This window comes from Miscanthus floridulus, chromosome 8, assembly GCF_019320115.1.
Source record: "Miscanthus floridulus cultivar M001 chromosome 8, ASM1932011v1, whole genome shotgun sequence".
In the NCBI taxonomy this organism is placed as follows: domain Eukaryota; kingdom Viridiplantae; phylum Streptophyta; class Magnoliopsida; order Poales; family Poaceae; genus Miscanthus; species Miscanthus floridulus.
Genome location: NC_089587.1, coordinates 141,851,726 through 141,873,218, shown reverse-complemented (window position 1 = coordinate 141,873,218; position 21,493 = coordinate 141,851,726). Strand labels below are relative to the sequence as shown.

The following is a 21,493-nucleotide window of genomic DNA, read 5'->3' as shown; positions in this document are numbered from 1 at the left end:
TGCAAAGGGTGTGATTAATCAATCATGAACAATGAACTGGAAAAGGTACCATCTGATGCCAAATGGAACATTTCTTTTTAAGGAACACACAAATTGGTACATGGCAAGCGAAGCATAAATATTCCCATCAGCAATCAGAAAATATTTAGCAGGTGTCCAATGCAATATCACTGAAAACGGAAAACAGATTACATAAGCGACACAAATCTTCTGCAAACCAAATGATGCTAATCAATAAGTTCTACACTTGAGTCACTGAAACCAGAGTATAGAATGCTTCATAATCCTCAAAAAACACACTGCAAGCAGTCTGAAACAGTGCCTTGCATATGGATACTGGAACACCCACTAATGACTTTGACATGTCCCATCGTGACATTTTCAAACATCAAAAGGGTCTGTGCTAGAAAGATTAAATGCTGATAGGTAGCACCAAGTTGTCCTTCTTGAGCAAATGGAGTCTGAAAAATCATCAGCTCACAGCATGCATTGGCCCATTTTGCAGAAGCCATTCTAGTCCTCAGGTTGGTAGCGACCGGATCTGAAGGGGAATGTCCATGGGTCAACACAATCACCATCTTCTCAAGAACTCGTGCATGCTCGGCGATGAACTTGAGGAAGTCAAGCTCGCTTCTTGTCCCTCGGAACTTACGGAGAACCACCTTCTTGATGTGCCGCTGAACACATTCAATGAGACCTGCCTCCTTCCAGAACTTGAGATTTAGTTTGCCAGTGCCAGCTGCTTGAGGTCCCCAGAATTTGAAGTCATCGTTTACGGACTGCAATTAGATAGATCAGAGCACATAGGTAATAACAGGTAATGGATTAGCAGTCTCGTCTGACACAAGTATATATTCAGTTAAAATTTTACCTGGACGTAGAGTGTCTCGACGTTGGGAAAGCATCGGAGGAAACTAGGTAACATCCTAGCTTCAATGCGGGTTCCAAGTTTCACCTGAACTGCCAGCATCTGGACACTTGGGACAATGGTGTTTGGGCTTGCCTTTGTCTCAGCCTGCAATTGATGCAATTTGAGGTTCCATGGAATTGAAAGAAGAAACTAAGATCACACATTGCCCCATAGCCTTTCCTTTAAAAAAATTGCCATATAACCACCAGGGTTCACAATGAAAACCACATTCACAAGAAGTAAACGAAAATGATGCTTCCCACCTTGATGGCGGTGTTCCAATCTCCAGTTGGTGCATTCCAGGCACCAAGAATCCCAGGAAGCGCAGCTTCGGAGCATGGCCAATCTTGATCTTGGAGGACATGTAGGTGAGACTGCCGCCACCCCAAGCTTCCCAAAGCAAGAGCCTTTCCAGGCGTGGAGCATTCACCACTGTGATTTCTGGTGCGATACACTGGCATACCTCCACCAACCGTAGGCTGTGGCTCCGAATGCGGAGGCAAACCGGCCACCGGCATCCGGTCATCAGGAGCTTCTCCAGGACGGGGCATCTGTTCAGCACGAAGGCGAGGTCCTGTTCGGTCATGACGAGGGAGAAGAGACCGAGCTCCCGGAGGTATGGGAATGCGGCGGTGGGAGGGAGGGCGGTGGTCGGCGGAAACCATCAGAAGCCGATGTAGAGTTTTGTGAGGGAGGTGCATCTAAAGAGCGTGGCTGGGAGATGTTAAATTAAGCTCTAAACTTTAGGCGTAGGTCTAGCGGGTAAAAAGGTATTTGTTGGTGTATTTTGGTAGCTTTAGTCTTCGCCCTGACGCAGTTGCTCGCAAGAGCGTGGATGCCGGTACCGTGGCGTTGTAGGCGTCGTGGTGGCGATGCAGTGGCGACGGCGGAGTCGGTGGGGCTTCTCGTCGCTGGCAGCACTCACTTTAGATCGGATTAGGTTTTCTGTAGGTGGTAACGGCGGCTCCGGTCAACCACGTGGTCCGAGCCTTGATCCCCACCTCTTTTTTTTATAGTGCTGTGCGACAGGGGTCCACCAACCATATTAAGGTTGGGCGTCCCCGATCAGGGCGCAGATCCAAAGGCCCAATAGGCCGTTGTGGAGATCAACTAACATTCTCCCCCTTGATCTCACTAACATCTTTCAATTTTATTTACTTTTGTTTATTCTATTACAGATTAGCGCATAAAGCATGTTTTATTGTCACGATCAATTGCCGATAGATTTAACAGCTACAACACACCACTCTGTTCTGAAATAGATACTTAACTTTGGGCCTTCTTTTGTCCAGGCTTTCCCTTAAATCTATGCTAGCTATATGTTCTCTGAACACGTTGGGTAGTAAGTTTTTTTAAGCGAATCCGCAAGCATCTTTTCGGTACTTATATGCTCAAGACTTATGACATGATCCCGGATTTTATCTTTCACAACATAATACTTTATGTCAATGTGTTTGGCAGTACCACTTGACTTATTGTTGTGAGCATACTGTACCGCTAGATTATTATCGCAGTATAACTTAAGTGGTCTATAGATGTCGTCAACCACCTTCAAATCGGGTATGAACTTCTTTAGCCAGTTCACCTGACCTGTTGCCTCATAACACGCCATAAATCATCATACATTGTAGATGATGTAGTGACGGTTTGCTTTGAGCTTTTCTATGAAATAGCTCCCACTGCGAGAGTGAATACATATCCAGACGTGGATTTTTTATCATCTCCCGCATAATCAGAATCTAATATCCCACTGCATGGAGTGAATCAAATCTTCTATACGTCATCATGAGGCCTTTCATTCCTTGCAAATAATGTAAGACATTCTTTACCACTTTCCAGTGTTCTGTTCTAGGATTGTTCTGGAATCTACCAAGTAATTTGGTAATAAATGTCAAATCAGAGCGCGTACATACTTGAGCATATTACAAGCTTCCGACAAGTGAAGCATATGGAACCACTTTCATTTGATCGATCTCATATTAGTTCTTGGGGCATTGAAAATCTCCATATCTGTCGCCCTTGACTATAGGAGCAAGTGATGGACTATATTTGTGCATACTGAATTTCTTTAAGATTCTTTCTATGTATGCCTTTTGTGACAGTCCTAATACCCCTTTACTTCTATCTCGGTGAATCTCGATCTCTAGAACGAACGAAGGTTCACCAAAATCTTTCATATCAAATTTTGACAAAACTTCTTTGTCTTCAGTAGTAGACTGACATCACTACTAGCACGTAAGATATCATCCACATACAAGACAAGAAAGATAAACTTCCTATTCTTAAACTTTCCACAGACACAATTGTCCTCTACATTTTCTTTAAACCCAAAATTTCTTATTGTCTGATTAAACTTCAAGTACCACTGTCTTAAAGCTTGTTTTAATCCATAAATGGATTTCTTTAGGCGTCATCCCATTCGTTCTTTTCCTTCCATGACAAAACTTTTCGATTGTGCCATGTAAACATTTTTCCTTCAAGCCTCCGTTGAGAAATGCCGTCTTTACATTCATCTAATGTAATTCTAAATCGTAATGTGCCACTAATGCCATTTTGATTCTGAAGAAATCCTTACATGAAACTAGAGAAAATGTCTCATTGTAATCAATCCCTTCTCTTTGCGTAAAGCCTTTTACCACAAGTCGCGTTTTATATCTCTCTATATTTCCTTAAGAGTCAAGTTTTGTTTTGTAGACCCATTTACAGCATACTATTTTGGCTCCTTTAGAAATTATTTCTAAGTCCTAAACTTTATTGGCATTCATTGATTTCATTTCATCTTCCATGGCCTCAAGCCACTTTAATGAATGATCACTTCTCATGGCTTTTTCAAATGAGGTGGGATCATCCTCCATTTGAAATTCTTCAGTATTGTATACTTCATAGTCAGCAGAAATAGCTGATTTTCTAACTCTTTGAGACCTTCTAGGGGCCTCTACATTTGGCACATCTTCTGTTTGAGGCTGTTGTTGCTCCTCCTCATGTGTGGCAATAGGTTTTATAGGATCCTGAAGAACAGGATCCTCATCGTCATTCATTGTTGCCACAGACGGAATAACAACAGGTGCTGGCACCACAGTATCTTGTAGTGTCGGTGCAGCAATAGCAGGAAGTGAGAAAATTGGCTCATGAATCATCGGAGTGGGCGCATACACCCGCTTCTCTTCAAGGTCAATTTCTTGAGCTACCATGCTCCCCTCATCATTTCATCCTCTAGGAAGACAACGTGTCTCGTTTCCACAAACTTTATATGTCTGTCTAGACAGTAGAAACGAAAACCTTTTGACTTTTCTGGATAACCATCGGCAGTCCACCGAGGGGTATCCCGCGATAGTAGATTGATCGGTAGAGGAGCGTGTAATCAAGAACAAGAAGGCAACAGAGACACACGAGTTATATAGGTTCAGGCCATCAGTATGACGTAATACCTTACTCCTGTGGTCTATTGGTTTGTATTAGCTATCGTATAATTTGCCGTGATTTTGTAGGGGTCCCTGCCCGCCTTATATAGTCCGGGGGGGGGCAAGGTTATAAGTCGGTTAGATCTGAGAGATAACCGGAAAGTAATAACAGATTACAAAAAATATGGGATCATACATATCCTATCAGATCATGTAACATCTTCCGGATATCCTCCCCATGCCTTGCGGGAGGCGCCGAGCAGAATCGTGCCCCGCAAGGCTCCTTCTCGTGGGCTGGACCACCCCTAGAGGCGTAGCCCATGTGGCCTGCCGTGGGTATCCGGGGTCGTACTCCCCACAGCTAGTCCCCGAGCACCTTGTACCCATTGAGCAACGCCGTATTGAACTTTTCCAAGCATGTGCGAACAAAAACCGAGCTGTTCAAATCATGGTCCGACCACCATAATGAATCGCCAAGCAGTTGTGAGCAGCTACTGAGCAGCGTGTACCATCGCCGACCAGTGTGTTCCGAGCACGGCTTGACATAAGGGTGTAAGGAGCTCAATTTCAGAATTGAAAATTCCTGCACGGTAAAATGAAGTGTGCCCACTTAGAGTCCGACCACGAGGTTAAAGATACCTTGGTTTAACTTTTAGAGGCTTGGAGTCTTTCAGAAGAAACAAACACATTCACCGTAAGGTGAAGTGTGCCCACTTAGTCCCTGAGCCTGATAGTAGGTGATGTAGTCATGTGGTGCTAGGCTCAGAAAATATTAAACCAGCCGAGCAGGTAATCAGTCCCTGAGAGTAGACTCGAGATGAAAAACAAACACATTCACCGCAAGGTGAAGTGTGCCCACTTAGTCCTCGAGCCTGATAGTAGGTGACGTAGTCACGTGGTGCTAGACTCAAAAAATATTAAACCAGCCAAGCAGGTAACCAGTCCCCAAGCGTAGCCTCGAGATGAAAAACAAACACATTCACCGCAAGGTGAAGTGTGCCCACTTAGTCCCCGAGCCTGACATTAGGTGACGTAGTCACGTGGTGCCAGGCTCAGAAAAAAGTAATCCATCTGAGCAAGTAGCCAGTCCCCGTGTGTCGGGCGTAGATATCGGATAAATCAAACCGTGGAGAAAAAATCAGAGTAATGGTTGTGCAGCATTGGGTACTGAGCCTCATTAAATTGTGGAGAAATCGGTGAATATTTGGCGGCGATAAATGAGTGACGTGGGCTACTATTACATGATAGCCAAATTTGCGGCCCATTAAACCACGTTGGTGGAGTCGAAGTAGCGCTAATAGCGGGAACGGTTTCCCAAAAACCCTTAGACGCAATGAAAACTGGAGGAAGTGCTTTATAACCACGCCGCCACATACATTGCCTCCTACCTCACTCAATCTGCCTTTCTTCCTTCCTTCGCAATCCCTACGCTCCACATTTCACACCATCACGAGCACTCGCCTCCAACCCAGTTCCAATCCGGAGAGAATGGCGCCGAAAAAAGGAGCCGCAAAGCCGAGGAAGGTGGCCACCGGAGCCAACCATGACGAGGAGTGGGTGCCGTCGAAGACGGGGGCGGTGGATCTCAATAGGATGGTGGCGGCGGGCGTTCTCCCAGACCACCTCACTGCTGGATGGCGGCCGGCTAGTGGTGAGCCCTTCCCAACACCTCATACTGATGAGGCTGTAGTATTTGAAGATTATTTCTGGCGAGGATTAGGGTTTCCTGTCCACCCCTTTCTGAGGGATCTTATGGAGTTTTGGGTGATTAGCCTCTGTAATATGCACCCCAACACCATTCTGCACGTGTCTATCTTTATCCATTTCTGCGAGGCATTTCTCGGTGTTCTTCCGCACTTCAACCTCTTCAGGCACCTGTTCTGTCTAAAGAAGAAGGGGGGCAGCGGTTCCAAGGTGTTCGGCGGTGTGTACCTACAACTCAGGGATGGGATGGCCAGCGAATACATCAGCGTACCGCTAAATACCTCCCTTAAAGGTTGGAAAGCCAGATGGTTCTATATCAAACAAAGTCACCCAATGATTTGATGCGATGTCCACCACATCCCGGTTAATCATATTAACTAGTTGGAGAGACCCAACAATGCTAACATGGAGCAGGTAATGGAACTTCTGGACTTGATTAAGGGCGTGGAGCTTAGGGGTGAACTGGTGGCAGCTAGCTTCATAGTGCGGCGCATCCAGCCCTGCAAAGAGAGGGCCCACCCGGCGTTCGACTATAAAGGTGACAACGACGGTACCTGTGAAAACACAGACCGTCTGACAAAGAAAGAAGTAATAGACCGTGCCATGGACCTATTTACTTCCAATGTCTCATTCAGTTGGCCAAAAGGAACAAAGGCTTTCAATTGTACCAATCCACCTCCTCAGGTAACCCTTTCACCTTGCATTGTTTAGGCATCAATTTCCGAGCAAAGGACTGACTTACTTATGTAAAGATCCATTCGCAGGATAGGGTAATATACTTTTCAAACGTGCTGAGAGCCGATTGGCCGAAAGGAGTGGACATTTGGCGGCCGCTATAGTCCAAAGAGGAGGAGCAGAGCACCTCATCGGATAGTCCATCCCCAGCATTGGAGAAGATCCACAGGAAAAGACTGGCAGTAGATGAGCCGGTCCAAAAAAGGAGTAAAACCGCAAGCTCTACTGCACCAAAATCAGGCGGCGTCTCGCTTGGTGAAGACCGAACCGCTCGACCACGAAGAACCGCTATGCTGGAGTGGTCGGACGATGACGAGAACCAGGCAGTGCATCCACCGAGCACGAAAGAGCCATCGATGGATGTTGAAGCTCCCGAGCAGCAAGCGAGGAGAAGCTATGTGCGGGCAATGACGGAAGTCCTAGCGGCGTAGACGACCAAAGTCCCCGAGCAGCAAGAGGGGATAACTACAGAGCAGCACACAGAGGCAGCCTCGGGGCACCAAGCAGAGCGGCACCCTGTTATAGAGGAGCAAGAGTCCTCCCACCAGGCGAACCAATCAGCAGCGCCTGGGGGATCAGGCAGGCATCACCGGTTCAAGAAATTTAATTGGAAGACCAAACCGTAAGTATATTTGCCTTGGAGTAATAATATTGTTCTTTGAATTTTCTTGATTACTGAAAAGCCGATATTACGCAGGGCAACACCGAGGCCCGTACCCTCAGTAGAAAAAATGCCAACTGCCCCTATCCGGGAGTCCCTGAGTGCTCGGCCAATAGAGGACGGGCCAGCTGCCGCTGCCAGCGGTCCTGGCGACGGTGAATCATTGGCGCACACGACAGGCGCATTGGCGACCGCGATTGAGGCTACAACTGAAAAGGTCGATACTTTGGAAGCAAAAACTGCAGCTGTTGTTGATGCACCGGAGGCTGAGGATGCAACTCCGTCGACGGCCGAGGAGCAACCTTCACCACCCGCAGTGATGCCAGGAGTGGTCGGAGCAGCTGTCCGACCACAGAGTCCCCCAGTGGTGCCTCAATCGGCGGCGAAGGAGGATGAGGTTGTGGAGATCGAGTGTGCCGCACGCAAACCCTAGTCCGTCCGGATTCTCCGAAAACACGGGGAAGAGGTGGTAGTTGTCGAGGAAGAAGACACCACCAGGGAAATAAAGAGGTTAAAATCCGCCGTTGCTGGTGTTATGACTCAAATCGAGGTGAGTACCACACCTGAAACACTGATATATGTTGTTGGAAACCATGGCTTATCTCTAGCATTGTTCATCCACAGGGGATAGCTCGAACAGTCGAGCAGCAGCATCAACTGATGAAGAGGATGGAGCCCCTCGCCGAGGAAAACAAGAAACTCCGGGAGGCGTTAAATCTTTTGGAAAAGAATATTAAGAGGGCCCAGCGCGAGCGGGACCTTGCAGAGTCTAACTCACGGGACCTTGAACATCAGAAGGGGGTTCTGTCCAAACAATTAATGGCTACATCCAAGCAGCTGATTAAGAAGTCCGAGCAACTGGCGATTGTATCCGAGGAGCTAAAAAATATGTCCGAGCAATTGGGCAAGAAAACCGAAGAACTCAAAAATAAATCCAAGCAACTCGATCGGAAGTGCCAGCAGTTCGAGGATGTATCCAAGTAGAAATTTGGTATGCCTTATTACATAATGTACTTTGCAATAATTTGCCAATCCACTGTTATGATAACTGTTGTGCTTGCAGAGCAAGACGCAGAACTCAGCCAGCTTCGCCAGACCGTCGAGCAAATTCGACAAGAGAAAGTGAAAGAGTCAGAGTGAGCAGCCAAACTGGCTGAAGAACTGAAAGGTAGATACCCCCTGATTGGAAGTAATGTTGTAGTACTTTTCTGGTCTGACAAACCATTCTAATTTTTGTAGATTATCGCCATAAAACCAAGGCACAGTTCGATGTGCTGGTGCAGGAAGCCAAAGTCCAGAAAGACAACTTCAACACTATAACCGCCACAATAGCACCAGTACTCGACTGCGTCGACATTGAACCGGCACCCCATCCTGACAGCAGGCAGCAAGGGCTAGACACCATCATTCAGAGATGCAAGGCAGTGTGGGAGAATTTCAAAAATTTCAACCGTGACGCCATTTTGACCGCCGCTACTCATGCCCTTGTAGTGGTTCGGTACCACTATCCGTCTATCAACATCCAGTCGATAGGTGGTGGGTTCGCAGACGGGCTGAGCGACGCGCAAACCCAGCAACTGGAGGATGATGTTGAAGATGCAGCAAAAATGCTTGTCGGCGATATAGACCTATTTGGTGAAACAGAAGCCGGTGGCGAATCTTAACGAACTGCTTGGATACTGTCGCCTGTACTACTTACTTTATTTAGCGATGAAGAGTCATTTGTATTAATAACCCAACGCCATTATGCATAATATAAGCAGTGTTCGATCAGTTAGTTTGCACTAAACCTGATGCTTTAGCTAGCCCATAATTCGTAACGCAGAGCATGTAGCCCGTGTGCATGTTGGGAAAACAAGCGTTACCATAGGACCATAGCCTACCGCTCGATACGCAGAGCACGGAGCCCAAAGCACGTGTGGTGGGATGTTAGAGCCTTGGTTTCCTCCATAATTATCAAAGCAAAACACATGCTGCCCAGCAGACAATTTGAGTAACTTGCTGAGAAAAATAGTTAAAGTGGTGTCCGAGTAGTTAGTCTATGCCTGAAATCTAGGCCTTGACTAGCCCATAGTCCATAACGTCGAGCGCAGAGACCCTGACACGTGCAGGATTAATAGGCATGACCAAGGAACCGCAGCCGACCAACCGTAACGCAGAGCACGGAGCCCCTTAGCGTGTGTAGGAAGTAATCGGAGACTGGGTCTTCCCCATAGAAAACAGAAAAGAAAAACGTGTGTTGCTCGATGATCGGCGAGCTATGTTATGAAATTTGGAGTGCAAAAATCGTCGTCGTTTTTAGGAGGAAAAACTTATGTGATTCGGAGAAAACATAGTAGGCGATTTTTGGAGAAATCGTGTTTCATCGATTTTTGGAGTTATCGTGTTCGGTGATTTTCGGAGTTAACGTGTTCGGTGTTTCGGAGGAATCGTGTTCGGTGATTTGGAGAAATCGTGTTTGGCGATTTGGAGTTAACGTGTTCGGCGATTTGGAGAAATCGTGCTCGGCGATTCGGAGGAATCGTGTTTGGCAATTTGGAGTTAACGTGTTCGGCGATTGGAGAAATCGTGCTCGGCGATTCGGAGGAATCATGCTCGGTGATTTGGGCGTACTTGGCGAGCGTATTGGAGGTCATCATGGAGTGGCGTATAGCCCGATAACGGTAAGTGAAGCTTATAATGGAGGAAAAAATGGAGGAAAATTATGGAGACCAAAACTTTATTAATCTGAAGGTAAAGAATACATATCTGTGTTGTTTTAGGGATAGAAATGTATAAGGTGCTCTATGTGCCAGGAGTTAGGAACATTGAGTCCATCTAAGTCACATAAGTGATAAGACCCTGGTCGAGCAATACCTTTGACGACATAAGGTCCTTCCTAGGGGGAAGACAGCTTGTGAAGCCCTTTGGTTTTTTGTTTCCTACGTAAGACGAGGTCGTCGATCGTGAATGAGCGACCTTTGATGTTGCGGTTGTAATACCTCCGCAGACCTTTGAGGTACTTGGCTGTGCGAACGCAAGTAATCAAACGTTCTTCCTCAGCCTGATCAACGTCTTCTATTCGAATAGCTGAGGCTTGCTCTTCATCATAATTTTCTACTCTAGGTGCTCGGAAAGCAATATCCGCTGGGAGTATGGCTTCTGAGCCATAGACCATAAAATATGGAGATACGTTGGTACTGCGACTAGCTTGAGTGCGTAGTCCCCATACCATAGCTGGTAGTTCTTTGAGCCATCTACCCGGATGCTTTTCTTCTTTCTGATAGAGCCTTTTTTTGAGGGCGTTGAGGATCATACCATTAGCCCGCTCGGCCTGGCCGTTAGCTCTAGGATGAGCAACGGAAACATGTTTAACAGAGATGCACCGGTCTTCGCAGAAGTCCCAAAAATGATGACCGGTAAAAGTCATCCCGAGGTCGGTGATGATGCTATTTAGGAGACCAAATCTGTGTATGATGTCTTCAAAGAGCTCGGCTGCTTTCTTTGTAGTAGCTAAGACGAGTGGTTTGTACTCAATCCACTTGGAGAACTTATCGATGGCGACGTACACATACCGGAAACCTCCTGGCGCTGGTTTGAAAGGCCCGATCATATCCAGTCCCCAGCATGCGAATGGCTAGGAAACTGGAATGGTCTGCAATTCTTGTGCCGGTATATGTATTTGCTTGGCAAAAAACTGACAACCCTCACATCGTCGAATGAGATCTTCTGCATCGGAGATGGCCGTGGGCTAGTAAAAACCTGCTCGAAAAGCTTTGCCAACCAGTGTTCTCGAAGCCGCATGATTGCCATAGGAACCAGAGTGAATTTCGGAAAGTAGCTTCACACTGTCATCTTGGATGATGCACTTATGCAGTATCCCTTCCTTGGCACTTTTCCTCATCAGGCTACCATCTACCAACACGTAATGCTTACTTCAGCGAATTAGTCATTCGGTTTCGATTTTGTCGGCGGGTACTTCGTCGTTGGAGAGGTATTTGATGAACGGTTCCCTCCAATCGGCGACCAGTGAAGGTATCACGAGTACCAACTGCTCGGCAGGGGGTACTTCTACAACTTCCTTATCTTCTTTAATGGATGTTGTCAGGAGGTCTTGAACGAAACCCCTGGCAGAACCGTGGCATGAGAAGATCCTATCTTTGATAGCTGGTCGGCTGGTTGGTTTTGATCTCGTACCATGTGGTGGTACTCGATGTCGTAGAATTTCCCTTCAAGCTTCCTAATTTCGGCGCAGTATGGGTCCATTTTCTCACTGGAACAGGACCAATCTTTATTGAGCTGATTGATAACTAGCACGGAATCCCCATATACCATGAGGCGTTTGACGCCGAGCTCGACAGCTATACGGAGACCATGGAGACATGCTTCGTATTCTGCGGTGTTGTTGGAGGTCGGAAAATGTATGCGAAGAACAGATCGGAGTTTATCCTTTGTTGGCGTGATGAACAGAATGCCCGCACCAGCACCATTAATATTAAGGGCGTCGTCGAAGTACATCACCCAGTGCTCAGGGCAAGTGGTGGCAATGGGTTCTTGGATTTCGGTCCACTCAGCGATGAAATCAGCAAGCGCCTATGACTTGACGGTCGGTCTGCTTCTGAAGTCAATGGAGTAAGTGCCGAGCTCAATAGCCCACTTGATGATACGACCATTGGCCTCTTTATTGCGGAGAATATCCCCCAGAGGGAACTCGGTGACCACAGCAATCTTGTAGTATTCGAAGTAATGTCGGAGCTTGCGTGAGGTAATCAAAATTGCATATAACAGCTTTTGCACCTGAGGATAACGAGTTTTAGGCTCATTAAGTACCTCGCTGATGAAATAGACCAGACATTGTACCTTGTAGGCGTGTCCAGTTTCCTTGCGTTCGACGATAATAGCCGTACTGACAACTCGAGAAGTGGTGGTGATGTAAACCAGCAGAGTTTCATCTGGTCGTGGCGCTGTCATGATTGGAGGTTTTGTTAAAAACAACTTGAGCTGCTCAAAAGCTATGTCTGCCTCCTTTGACCAAGAAAAAAGCTTGAATGCCTTGAGGAGCTTGAAGAAAGGTAGCCCTTTTTCATCGAGGTGCGAGATAAATCAGCTTAACGTAGCCATGCAGCCTATAAGCTTCTGTATATCCTTGACACACGTCGGTCATTTCATGTTGGTGATGGCGGAGACCTTATCAGGGTTCAGTTCAATGCCCCGAGCGCTAACGATGTAGCCTAGCAGGATACCGGATGGAACTCCAAAGATGCACTTTGAAGGGTTCAGCTTCCATCAGTATTTGCTCAAGTTTGAGAAAGTTTCTTCAAGGTCGGCGATAAGATTGTCGGTGGTTTTAGTCTTGATGACCATGTCATTGATGTAGGCCTCGACGTTGCGGCCGATCTGTTGGTCGAGGCACGTCTAGATAGCCCTTTGGTAGGTCACTCTAGCGTTCTTTAGTCCGAAGGACATACTGGTGTAGTAGTATGCACTGAAAGGCATAATGAAAGATGTTTTGACCTGGTCTTCCTTCTTGAGGGAGATCTAATGGTAGCCGAAGTAATAGTCAAGAAAGAAGAGCAACTCACAGCCGGCGGTGGAGTCTATGACCTCGTCTATCCGAGGCAGGCTGAAGGGGTCTTTAGGGCAGTGTTTGTTAAGATCAGTATAATCAACACACATTCTCCATTCTTTATTCTTTTTCTTAACAAGAACAGGATTAGCTAACCAATCTGGATGATACACTTCTTTTATAAACCCGACAGCTAAGAGCCATTTTATTTCTACCCTAATGGCCTCCTTTTTGTCCGGCGCGAATCGGCAAAGTTTTTGCTTGATTGGTTTAGCAGTCGGCGAGACATTCAAGGAGTGCTCGATCTTCTCCCGTGGTACCCCCGGCATGTCTACAGGTTTCCAAGTGAACACATCGATGTTGGCACATAGGAAGGAGACGAGCGTGCTTTCCTATTTGGGGTCAAGGTGAGCCCCAATTTTCACCGTCTTGGAAGGGTCGTCGAGGCCGAGGTCGATCTCCTTGACTTCCTTGGACTTGGCGAAGGCATGAGGAGGTTCTGGGATCTCCATGTCATCAGCAAATGGCATCTTGGCTTTGGCAACCACGCTAGCCATCTGGATGGAGAGGTCGGTGGCTTCGGCGAGGGCGAGACTTTCTGTCTCATAGGCGTAGGCGACGAAGAGGTTGGCCCGCAAAGACAGGACCCCTGCGAGCAAAGGCATCTTTAACACCAAATACGCGTAGTGCAGAACAGCCATGAACTTGGCCAGAGCCGGTCGCCCTAGTATGGCATGATAGGCGGTGTCGAAGTCGGCGATGTAGAAGTTGATATGCTCCACTCGGTAGTTGGTTGCCGTGCCAAACTATACTGGTAGGGCAATTTCTCCAAGCGGTCTGGATGCCCTACCAGGTACCACGCCCCAGAAGGAGGAGTCTGAAGGCGTGAGATCTGTTGGCCCGAGGCCGAGCTCCCTTAGGGCCCCAGTGAAGAGTAGATTCAAAGCGCTCCCACCATCGATGAGGACTTTTCTGAAGAGCACCTTCTGGACAGTCGCATCAAGGACGAGGGGAAAACGCCCTGTGTAGGGTATGTCCACCCACTAGTTAGCCCTGCTAAAGGTGATGGAGACTTTGGACCATGGGCGATAGCTGGGGTTGGTGGTAGTTTCCTCTGAAATGACGGCGAGCACTCATCGGGCGGCGAGCTTCTGTTCCCTTCTGCTCTTGTTGGAGGCGAAACCCCCAAAGATGGTGGTGACCACCTTGTCGTGGTCCTAGAAGGCATTATTATTATCCCCAGGAGGTTGGCATCCTCCGTTCCCGCCATTGTCGTCGTTGTACTTTTTCTCCTGGAACTCCTTAGCCAAACCAAGGTAGTCCTTCATCTTGTGTTTGGCATTCTTGTGTAGGGGGCACGGTCCGTCAAGGATCTTCTTGTATTGCTCATCATAGTTATGCTTTGCACGCGGCTCATTGACGTTGGCAACAAAGTGATCTGGTCGGCGGCGGTGATTCTAACCAGGTTTGAATCCATCTGGACGATCTCGTCCGCTGTCCCGATGGAAACTGTAGTTGTCGTAGCGGCGATCGTTGTGCTGTTGGTCGTCATTGTGGTCGTCATGGCGGCGATCGTTGTGCTGTCGGTCGTCGTTGCGGTCGTCGTGGCAGCGAGGCGGGCGATTAGTGCCCGTATCTTCATTAAAACACACCTCTGCTTCCTCGGCATCGGCGTACTAGTTGACAGTTGTGATCATCTCACCGATGCTGGTAGGTGGCTTCCTATTGAACTTAGAACGACGTTCTCGGTGATGAAGTCCTCGGACAAAGGTGGTGATGACTTTGGCTTCCGTGATGTTGGGAATAGAATTCCTCCTCTCAGAGAAGCGTCTGATGTAGCCGCGGAGTAGTTTGGATAGCTTTTGGGTGATGCGGTTGAGATCATGCATGGTGCCCGGCCGCCTGCATGTGGCCATGTAGTTGTCAGTGAAGACCCTCTTCAGATCTTCCCAAGATCCAATGGAGTCTGGGGCAAGGCTTGTGAGCCAGCTCATGGCGGCTGGCGTGAGCATGATGGGGAGATAATTTGCCATGACGGTGGTGTCTCCTCTGGCGGCATGGACGGTAGTGGCGTATGCCTACAGCCACTGAGTTGGGTTCATCCTCCCTTCATAGGGCTCGACTCCGGTGATTTTGAAACCACGAGGCCACTGGAGCGTTCGAAGCGCCCTGGTGAATGTTGGGGGCCCTTTCGGGCTGTTGAGGCCAATATCGGCAGTATTGCCAGCGACGATCGGCTCTAGAGCTGAGTCTGGGTTACTGTACTCTTGCTCATACTCCTGGTGGCGTCGTACTTCATCTTCATGGCGCCCGAAACATCATTGATCGATACGCCGTCGTGCATCCCGAAGGTTACTGAGGTGCACTCGGGCATCCTATTCGACCTCTTGGTCATGCTGGCGATGATGCTCGGCGTGGTGGCCTCCAACTCCCCCCTGGGGAGGTAGTGACTGGTCGGCGAAACGGCTTTGACTGGGGCGGCGATTAGATCTAGGATCGGCGAATCACGCTTGTGGAGCATGAAGGTCTCTGAACTTCTCGAATCTCATTAACTTGATAGTGTGCCGCTTTAAGCATAGCGGCGACCTTGGCGAGCTCAGGCATCTGCAGGAGGTGTGCAAGTTTGTTAGCGGCCACCACTAGATTGGCACTCGGAGTTTTGAAAATGTTGTGGCCGTCAACACGGAGGAATTCTTCGTTGAGGTTGCGATGGAGGGGCCTTCCTTGTGTATTGAACTGGTTATCACAAGCGGCCTCAGCCATCGCAATGGCACGTTCGTTATCATGACATTGCATGTGGTTGGCGTTCCTATTTTCATGGGCGGCGCGTTCCTCATCTGTTTCGCCGTTCCGAGGGGGGCTATTGATACTGACGTTGAAGATTGCGCCACCCTAGAAAGGCAGGAGAGGGGGTTGCTTGGTGAAGGTCTCGGCGAGGGGCTCTGTGGAGCCTTAAGACTCGGTGTCTGGATTTTCCTCCAGGATAGTTTGGAGGGATGTTCTGGGACCCCAGCTGGCGTGCAGCATGTTGACGGTTGGTGGGAGCTGGTCGGCAACCTGGTCGGTGAATTTGACCCTCAGGGCATCCTGATACATAGCGGCGGCGTTGGCAAACCCAAAAGGCAGGGCGGCGGTCCCCAAAGTCTACCAAGCACTGGTCACCGATAGATCGGGATCGGTAGGTGGTCAGTGCTGAACAAGGGTGTCTAGAGCCGACTCAGCAATGGAGAGGCAATCGGCGAGTTTTAGGCCGACCCGATCGATAGACTCGATCAGATCGTTATTGTTAACATGCCTCCTCCGGTAGCGAGGAAGCGAGCGGCAGGTAGCTGATGAAGTCGACCCTAGAAGTAGTTCTGAGATTGGATCTGTAGTCACAGGTGTGAAGGTGGTCGGCGCAGAACGGATCTGCACCGGCTCGAGAAGCTCTCCAACTCCATCGGCGTTGATGACCCATGTGATGGATCCGACCGTGAAGATCTGGCCAGGCTACGGGAGGGATGAAGAGCCTACGGAAAAAGCCATCTTGTTCGACAAGGAAATAGCATGCACACCCCTACTTGGCATGCCAACTGTCGACAGAATATCGTCGGCAGTCCATCGAGGGGTATCCCACGATGGTAGATTGATCGGTAGAGGAGCGTGTAATCAAGAACAAGAAGGCAACAGAGACACACAAGTTATACAGGTTTGGGCCGTCAGTATGACATAATACCTTACTCCTATGGTTTGTTGGTTTGTATTAGCTATCGTATAATTTGTCGTGATTTTGTAGGGGGTCACTGCCCGCCTTATATAGTCTGGGGGGCAAGGTTACAAGTCGGTTAGATCTGAGAGATAACCAGAAAGTAATAACAGATTACAAAAAACATGGGATCGTACATATCCTATCAGATCACGTAACATCTTCTAGATATCCTCCCCATGCCTTGCGGGAGGTGCCGAGCAGAATCATGCCCCGCAAGGCTCCTTCTCGTGGGCTGGACCACCCCTAGAGGCATAGCCCATGTGGCCTGCCATGGGTATCCGGGGTCATACCCCCCACAGTAACCAATGAAATGGCAACTCACTATTTTGGGATCTAGCTTTCCAATGTTTGGGTTAAATACTTTAGCCTCAGCAGGACTCGACACACGTAAGTGGTTTAGTGAGGGTACTCTTCCTGTCCACAACTCATACAGTGTTTTGGGCACCGACTTACTTGGTACTCTATTGAGAATATGAGTGGCGGTTTTTAACGCCTCCATCCACATGCTTAACTGTAAGGTGGAGTAACTTATCATACTACGCATCATATCCACCAGGGTACGGTTGTGTCTTTTAGCTACTCCATTCTGCTAAGGTTCGCCCGGTATAGAATACTGGGCTACTTTGCCATTCTCCTGTAAGAACCTTGCAAAAGGTCTAGGAACTTGGCCATATGGGGTATGCCGACCGTAGTACTCCACCCACGGTCAGACCTGACTATTTTAATCTTTAAATTGTGTTGATTTTCAACTTCTGCCTTAAATATCTTAAATTTATCCAATGCTTCTGTTCTTTCTTTGATTGGATAAATGTAGCCATAATGGGAGTAATCATCTGTGAATGTTATGAACGAATCATAACCATCCACACTTTTTTTAGGAAACGGACCACAAATGTCTATGTGTGTAATCTGTAAAATTCTTGCGCTTAATTTGGCATCTTTCTTAATTTTCTTTACATACTTTTCTTTTATACATTCTCTGCATTGTTTTAAATCTGAGAGCTCTAATGGAGGAAGAATATTATTCTTAACTAGTCTTTCTATTCTCCCCCTCGAAATATGGCCTCATCGATAGTGCTATAATTCGACGACGCATTTTGAGCTCTCTTAACCACCATTTTCAGAGTAACTCTCTGTCACCAGCTGCTTTTATCAGCTGGGTAGCATATGTCTTTGAAGAGCTAGTGAACTGACTCTTTATTCTATCGAGGTACTTGGTGACCGTGTCACACTCTGGGATTGAGCCCATAATTGTAGGCTCAATCATGTTCTTTATCACAGCCAAACATTTCTTGTTGGTAGTGACCCACTTTCTATGCTCAAGGTCATAGAACATCTTTTGAGATTCAAAATCCCTCTCTTTAGTTGCCCAAGTGGCATCATCCTCATTTGTCTCCCTCACCGGTGCCACAGGCTATGTGAAACACGGTGAGGTGACTGCCTAGCCCACCTTAGTCAACATGAAGGTCAGGTCAAACTTTTTCTTAACATAAAAAAATAACAACAATTGCATGCCTTGATTCCAACGTTGGTCAAAATCAAAACATACAATTGTTCTTATACATTAATTCTACATCACCATTGGGCAGAAATAGAATTAATGCATAAATCATTAAAATTACGATATTGTTATTAACAACGTTGGTCAGAAAATAACAATATCATAATCATGTGAAAATCTCTTTTTCTCCAATTAAATATCACGTTGGTTTAAAATAACTAGAGAATCAACTATTTCTTTAGCAGCGGAAACATGAAAAAATTCATTATCTATTTTTCAGAAGCATTAAACTTTCCTCAAATATTCTCTGAAAAATTATCCTATTGGTTCAAATTTTAACAGAGATATTAAAGTAGACAAAATTCTATCAAAATTTGCTTCTAAAAAGAATAAAACAAAACTTTATTTACTATTCATTTGGCCTAGTAGCAGAAAAAATTCCCTGTGGCCCAACTAGCAACAGCAGCGCCCGTGGCCCTGCAACGCGCCAGCACAGCCTAGGCCCATCAGCTATAGTAGCGGCCTAGCCTACAACAGCTGCTCTTTCGCGCATGTGCACGACTCCTCCCCCGTGCCTAGGCCGCAACCTGGGATGGGGCCGCGAAAGTAGCCCGCCGTGCTCGCCCACCTGGGCTGAAAGGCGGCCCGTTGAATCTAAGGCGTCCACGTTGATCTGACGGTCGAGCGACGATGTCGCTGGATCAAAAAAAAACCCTGGCCGTGGCTGCCCCAGAAACCCTAGGCATTTCTTTCTCTCCTTTCTCTCTCTCAGCGCAACAGCTCTCATCGTAGCGAGCAGCAGCGATGATCGAGCGACATGGCGCTGTTGCCGGCCCTTCACCGGTGCGTGCGCTCCCCATGCGGGTGAGCGTGCTGCCGTCGAGCGAACTAGCGGCGGTGCCCCACCATGCCCGTGGAGGCCGTGCCTGAGCGGCAATGGTGCTGTATTTTCACACATCAGCGAAATGGCAGTGCACCTATTCATCCCACGTGACGATGATGTCGGCAGCGGCGAGGGTAGGCCTCTGCCCTTCCCTTTCTTCTTCCCCTTCTGGATCTTAGTCATGCAATTGGGGATTAGGGTTAGGGTTAGGGTTTCTTTTCCCAATTCGATTCGTTCAATTTGGTTCATCTCTTTCATTTGATTTCTTTTCTTTTCTATTTGTACTGAATCGCTCTCTTCCCCTTCCTCGTCGCGAGTTAGGGTTAGGGTTTGATTGAACCCAATTCGGTTTTGCTCTTGGTTTTGATTTGAGATTGGCAAGATAAGCCCCTTCCCCTCTTCCCCTTCTTCTCTTTTGGATTTGGATTCTTCTTCTCTTATCCAAACCGGTGTTGGGGATTAGGGTTTAAATCTAGGGTTAGGGTTCGGAATCTGACCCACTATTCTTCTTCCCTAGAGGGTCTTCACAAGTTTAGGGTTCGGCTTTGATTCTCTTCTAGGACGAATCCCTCTCTTTTCTTCTTTCTTTCACCCAGTTAGGGTTAGGGTTCGATTGGGGTTAGGATTAACCTGATTTGTTTTTCTTTTGGCTTGGGTACAGTTGAACCCTCTGATCTTTTCCTGCTGCGTGTCGGCGAAGATGATGGTGTAGCAGCTTTCCCCATGGGGTGGTGGTGATGACCGGCAGTCAACGATGTCTGCCACCCTCCTGGTCTCTTTTCTATTTTCTTTTACCCAGTTAGGGTTAGGGTTTCAATCCAAAATGGATCGAACCCTTGTTCTTTATTTGATTTCTTTTCTATATTTTACCCCATACTAGATCTACACACTTTTAACCTCGCTCTGATACTAATGTTAAATTAGGCTCTAAACTTTAGGTGTAGATCTAGTGGGTAAAAGGACATCTGTTGGTGTATCTTGGTAGCCCTTGGTAGCCCTAGTCTTCGCCCTAGCATAGTTGCCCACAATAGCATGGACGCTAGTACTGTGGCATTGTGGTGGCGATGCAGTGGTGATGGCGGAGTTAGTGGGGCTTCCCATCACTGGCAACACTCACTTTAGATTGGATTAGGTTTTCTATAGGTGGTAATGGTGGCTTCGGTCAACCTCTTGGTCCGAGCCTTGATCCCCACCTCTTCTTTTATAGTGCTGTGCGACAAGGGCCCACCAACCATATTAGGGCTAGGCGCCCCCGATCAGGGCATAGATCCAAGGGCCCAATAGGCCATTGGGCCTATTAGTGGAGATCAACTAATAGGAGATGCACGGTAGAGTCAAAATTTGTTGTGCAGCTGAGAAAAATGAGTTCTTGGACGCCCTTGGCGGCTAGGTGCTGGAGCCAGAGCGTGAGCTCATCGGTATGCATCTCCATCGGGGTGCTGATGAGGTAGACACAGCAGAAGGGACCTAGGTGCGCTGCGAGGACGGTGGACACCGCATCAGCAATGTCGTGCAGATCGGCGTCGAGGCGGCTGTGGCCGGTCCTGATGGAGGCGCTGGGGAGGAGGTGGGTGTCTATGAGGACGAGTGGCATCCTTAACGGGGAGGCGGGAGACAATGCCGCGGATGATCATGCCAGGGAGGAAGCTGATGCGGTCAACCCCGTCGAGGGCGCCCGCAGGGACGTAGCCGGAGAGGGGGGCGGCGGCTGCGGTAGGCGGGTGGGGCAGGTTGGTGAAGGCGGTCTTCGTCAAACTAGCATGTTTCCGTCCATCATAAAGAAATCCAAACCGTGGACTAGCATCTTAGCAATGTCATCCATGGCAACGCGGCCGCTGCTCCATGGCCACCAGCGACGGAGCAGAGGCGGAATTTGTCGTCGTGGTGGCGAGGGTTTTGGTCGGTGTGGACTATGGTCTGGGATGTGTGAGTGGAGATGGGGGACGAGGGAGTGGGTAATTGTGGGTTTTGTAGTTGATCGGCGCAGGGGCTTTGTGGGCTTGCAACCTCAAGCGTCGACAGGGGTACCTTTTTCTTCCTCTATATTTACAAATGGTGAGCAAGATTCAAATGCAATGTTATAGCGTTTCTTGTAATATTGCCACCAAAAATAAAATTTAATATTTTTATAGAAGCATATCCTGCGTGTTCCACGGGATCTTCTTAAAAATAAATCTATTATATACATAATATTATTATATGATATTTTTATATGAATTTGAAAGGCCTAATATTTTAAAGAAATTTGAGTGCCCTTTATGAAATTGCGTTTTGACTTAAAAAAGTCCTCAAGATTCAATGGACGCGCTTGAGGCCTTCTAGGTGCAGCCGACATGCACAAGAGCACATTACTATATGAATGGTTTCTAGAGGCGGCTGGTGAGGCTTTGTAGAGATGGCTCGGC

The 21,493-nt window shown here is 47.8% G+C and overlaps 1 pseudogene; it reads right to left on the bottom strand.

Annotated features, from left to right (window-relative positions):
* Positions 1–348: 348 nt before the first annotated feature.
* Positions 349–20,910, bottom strand: LOC136477152 (uncharacterized; annotated as a pseudogene).
* Positions 20,911–21,493: the final 583 nt, after the last annotated feature.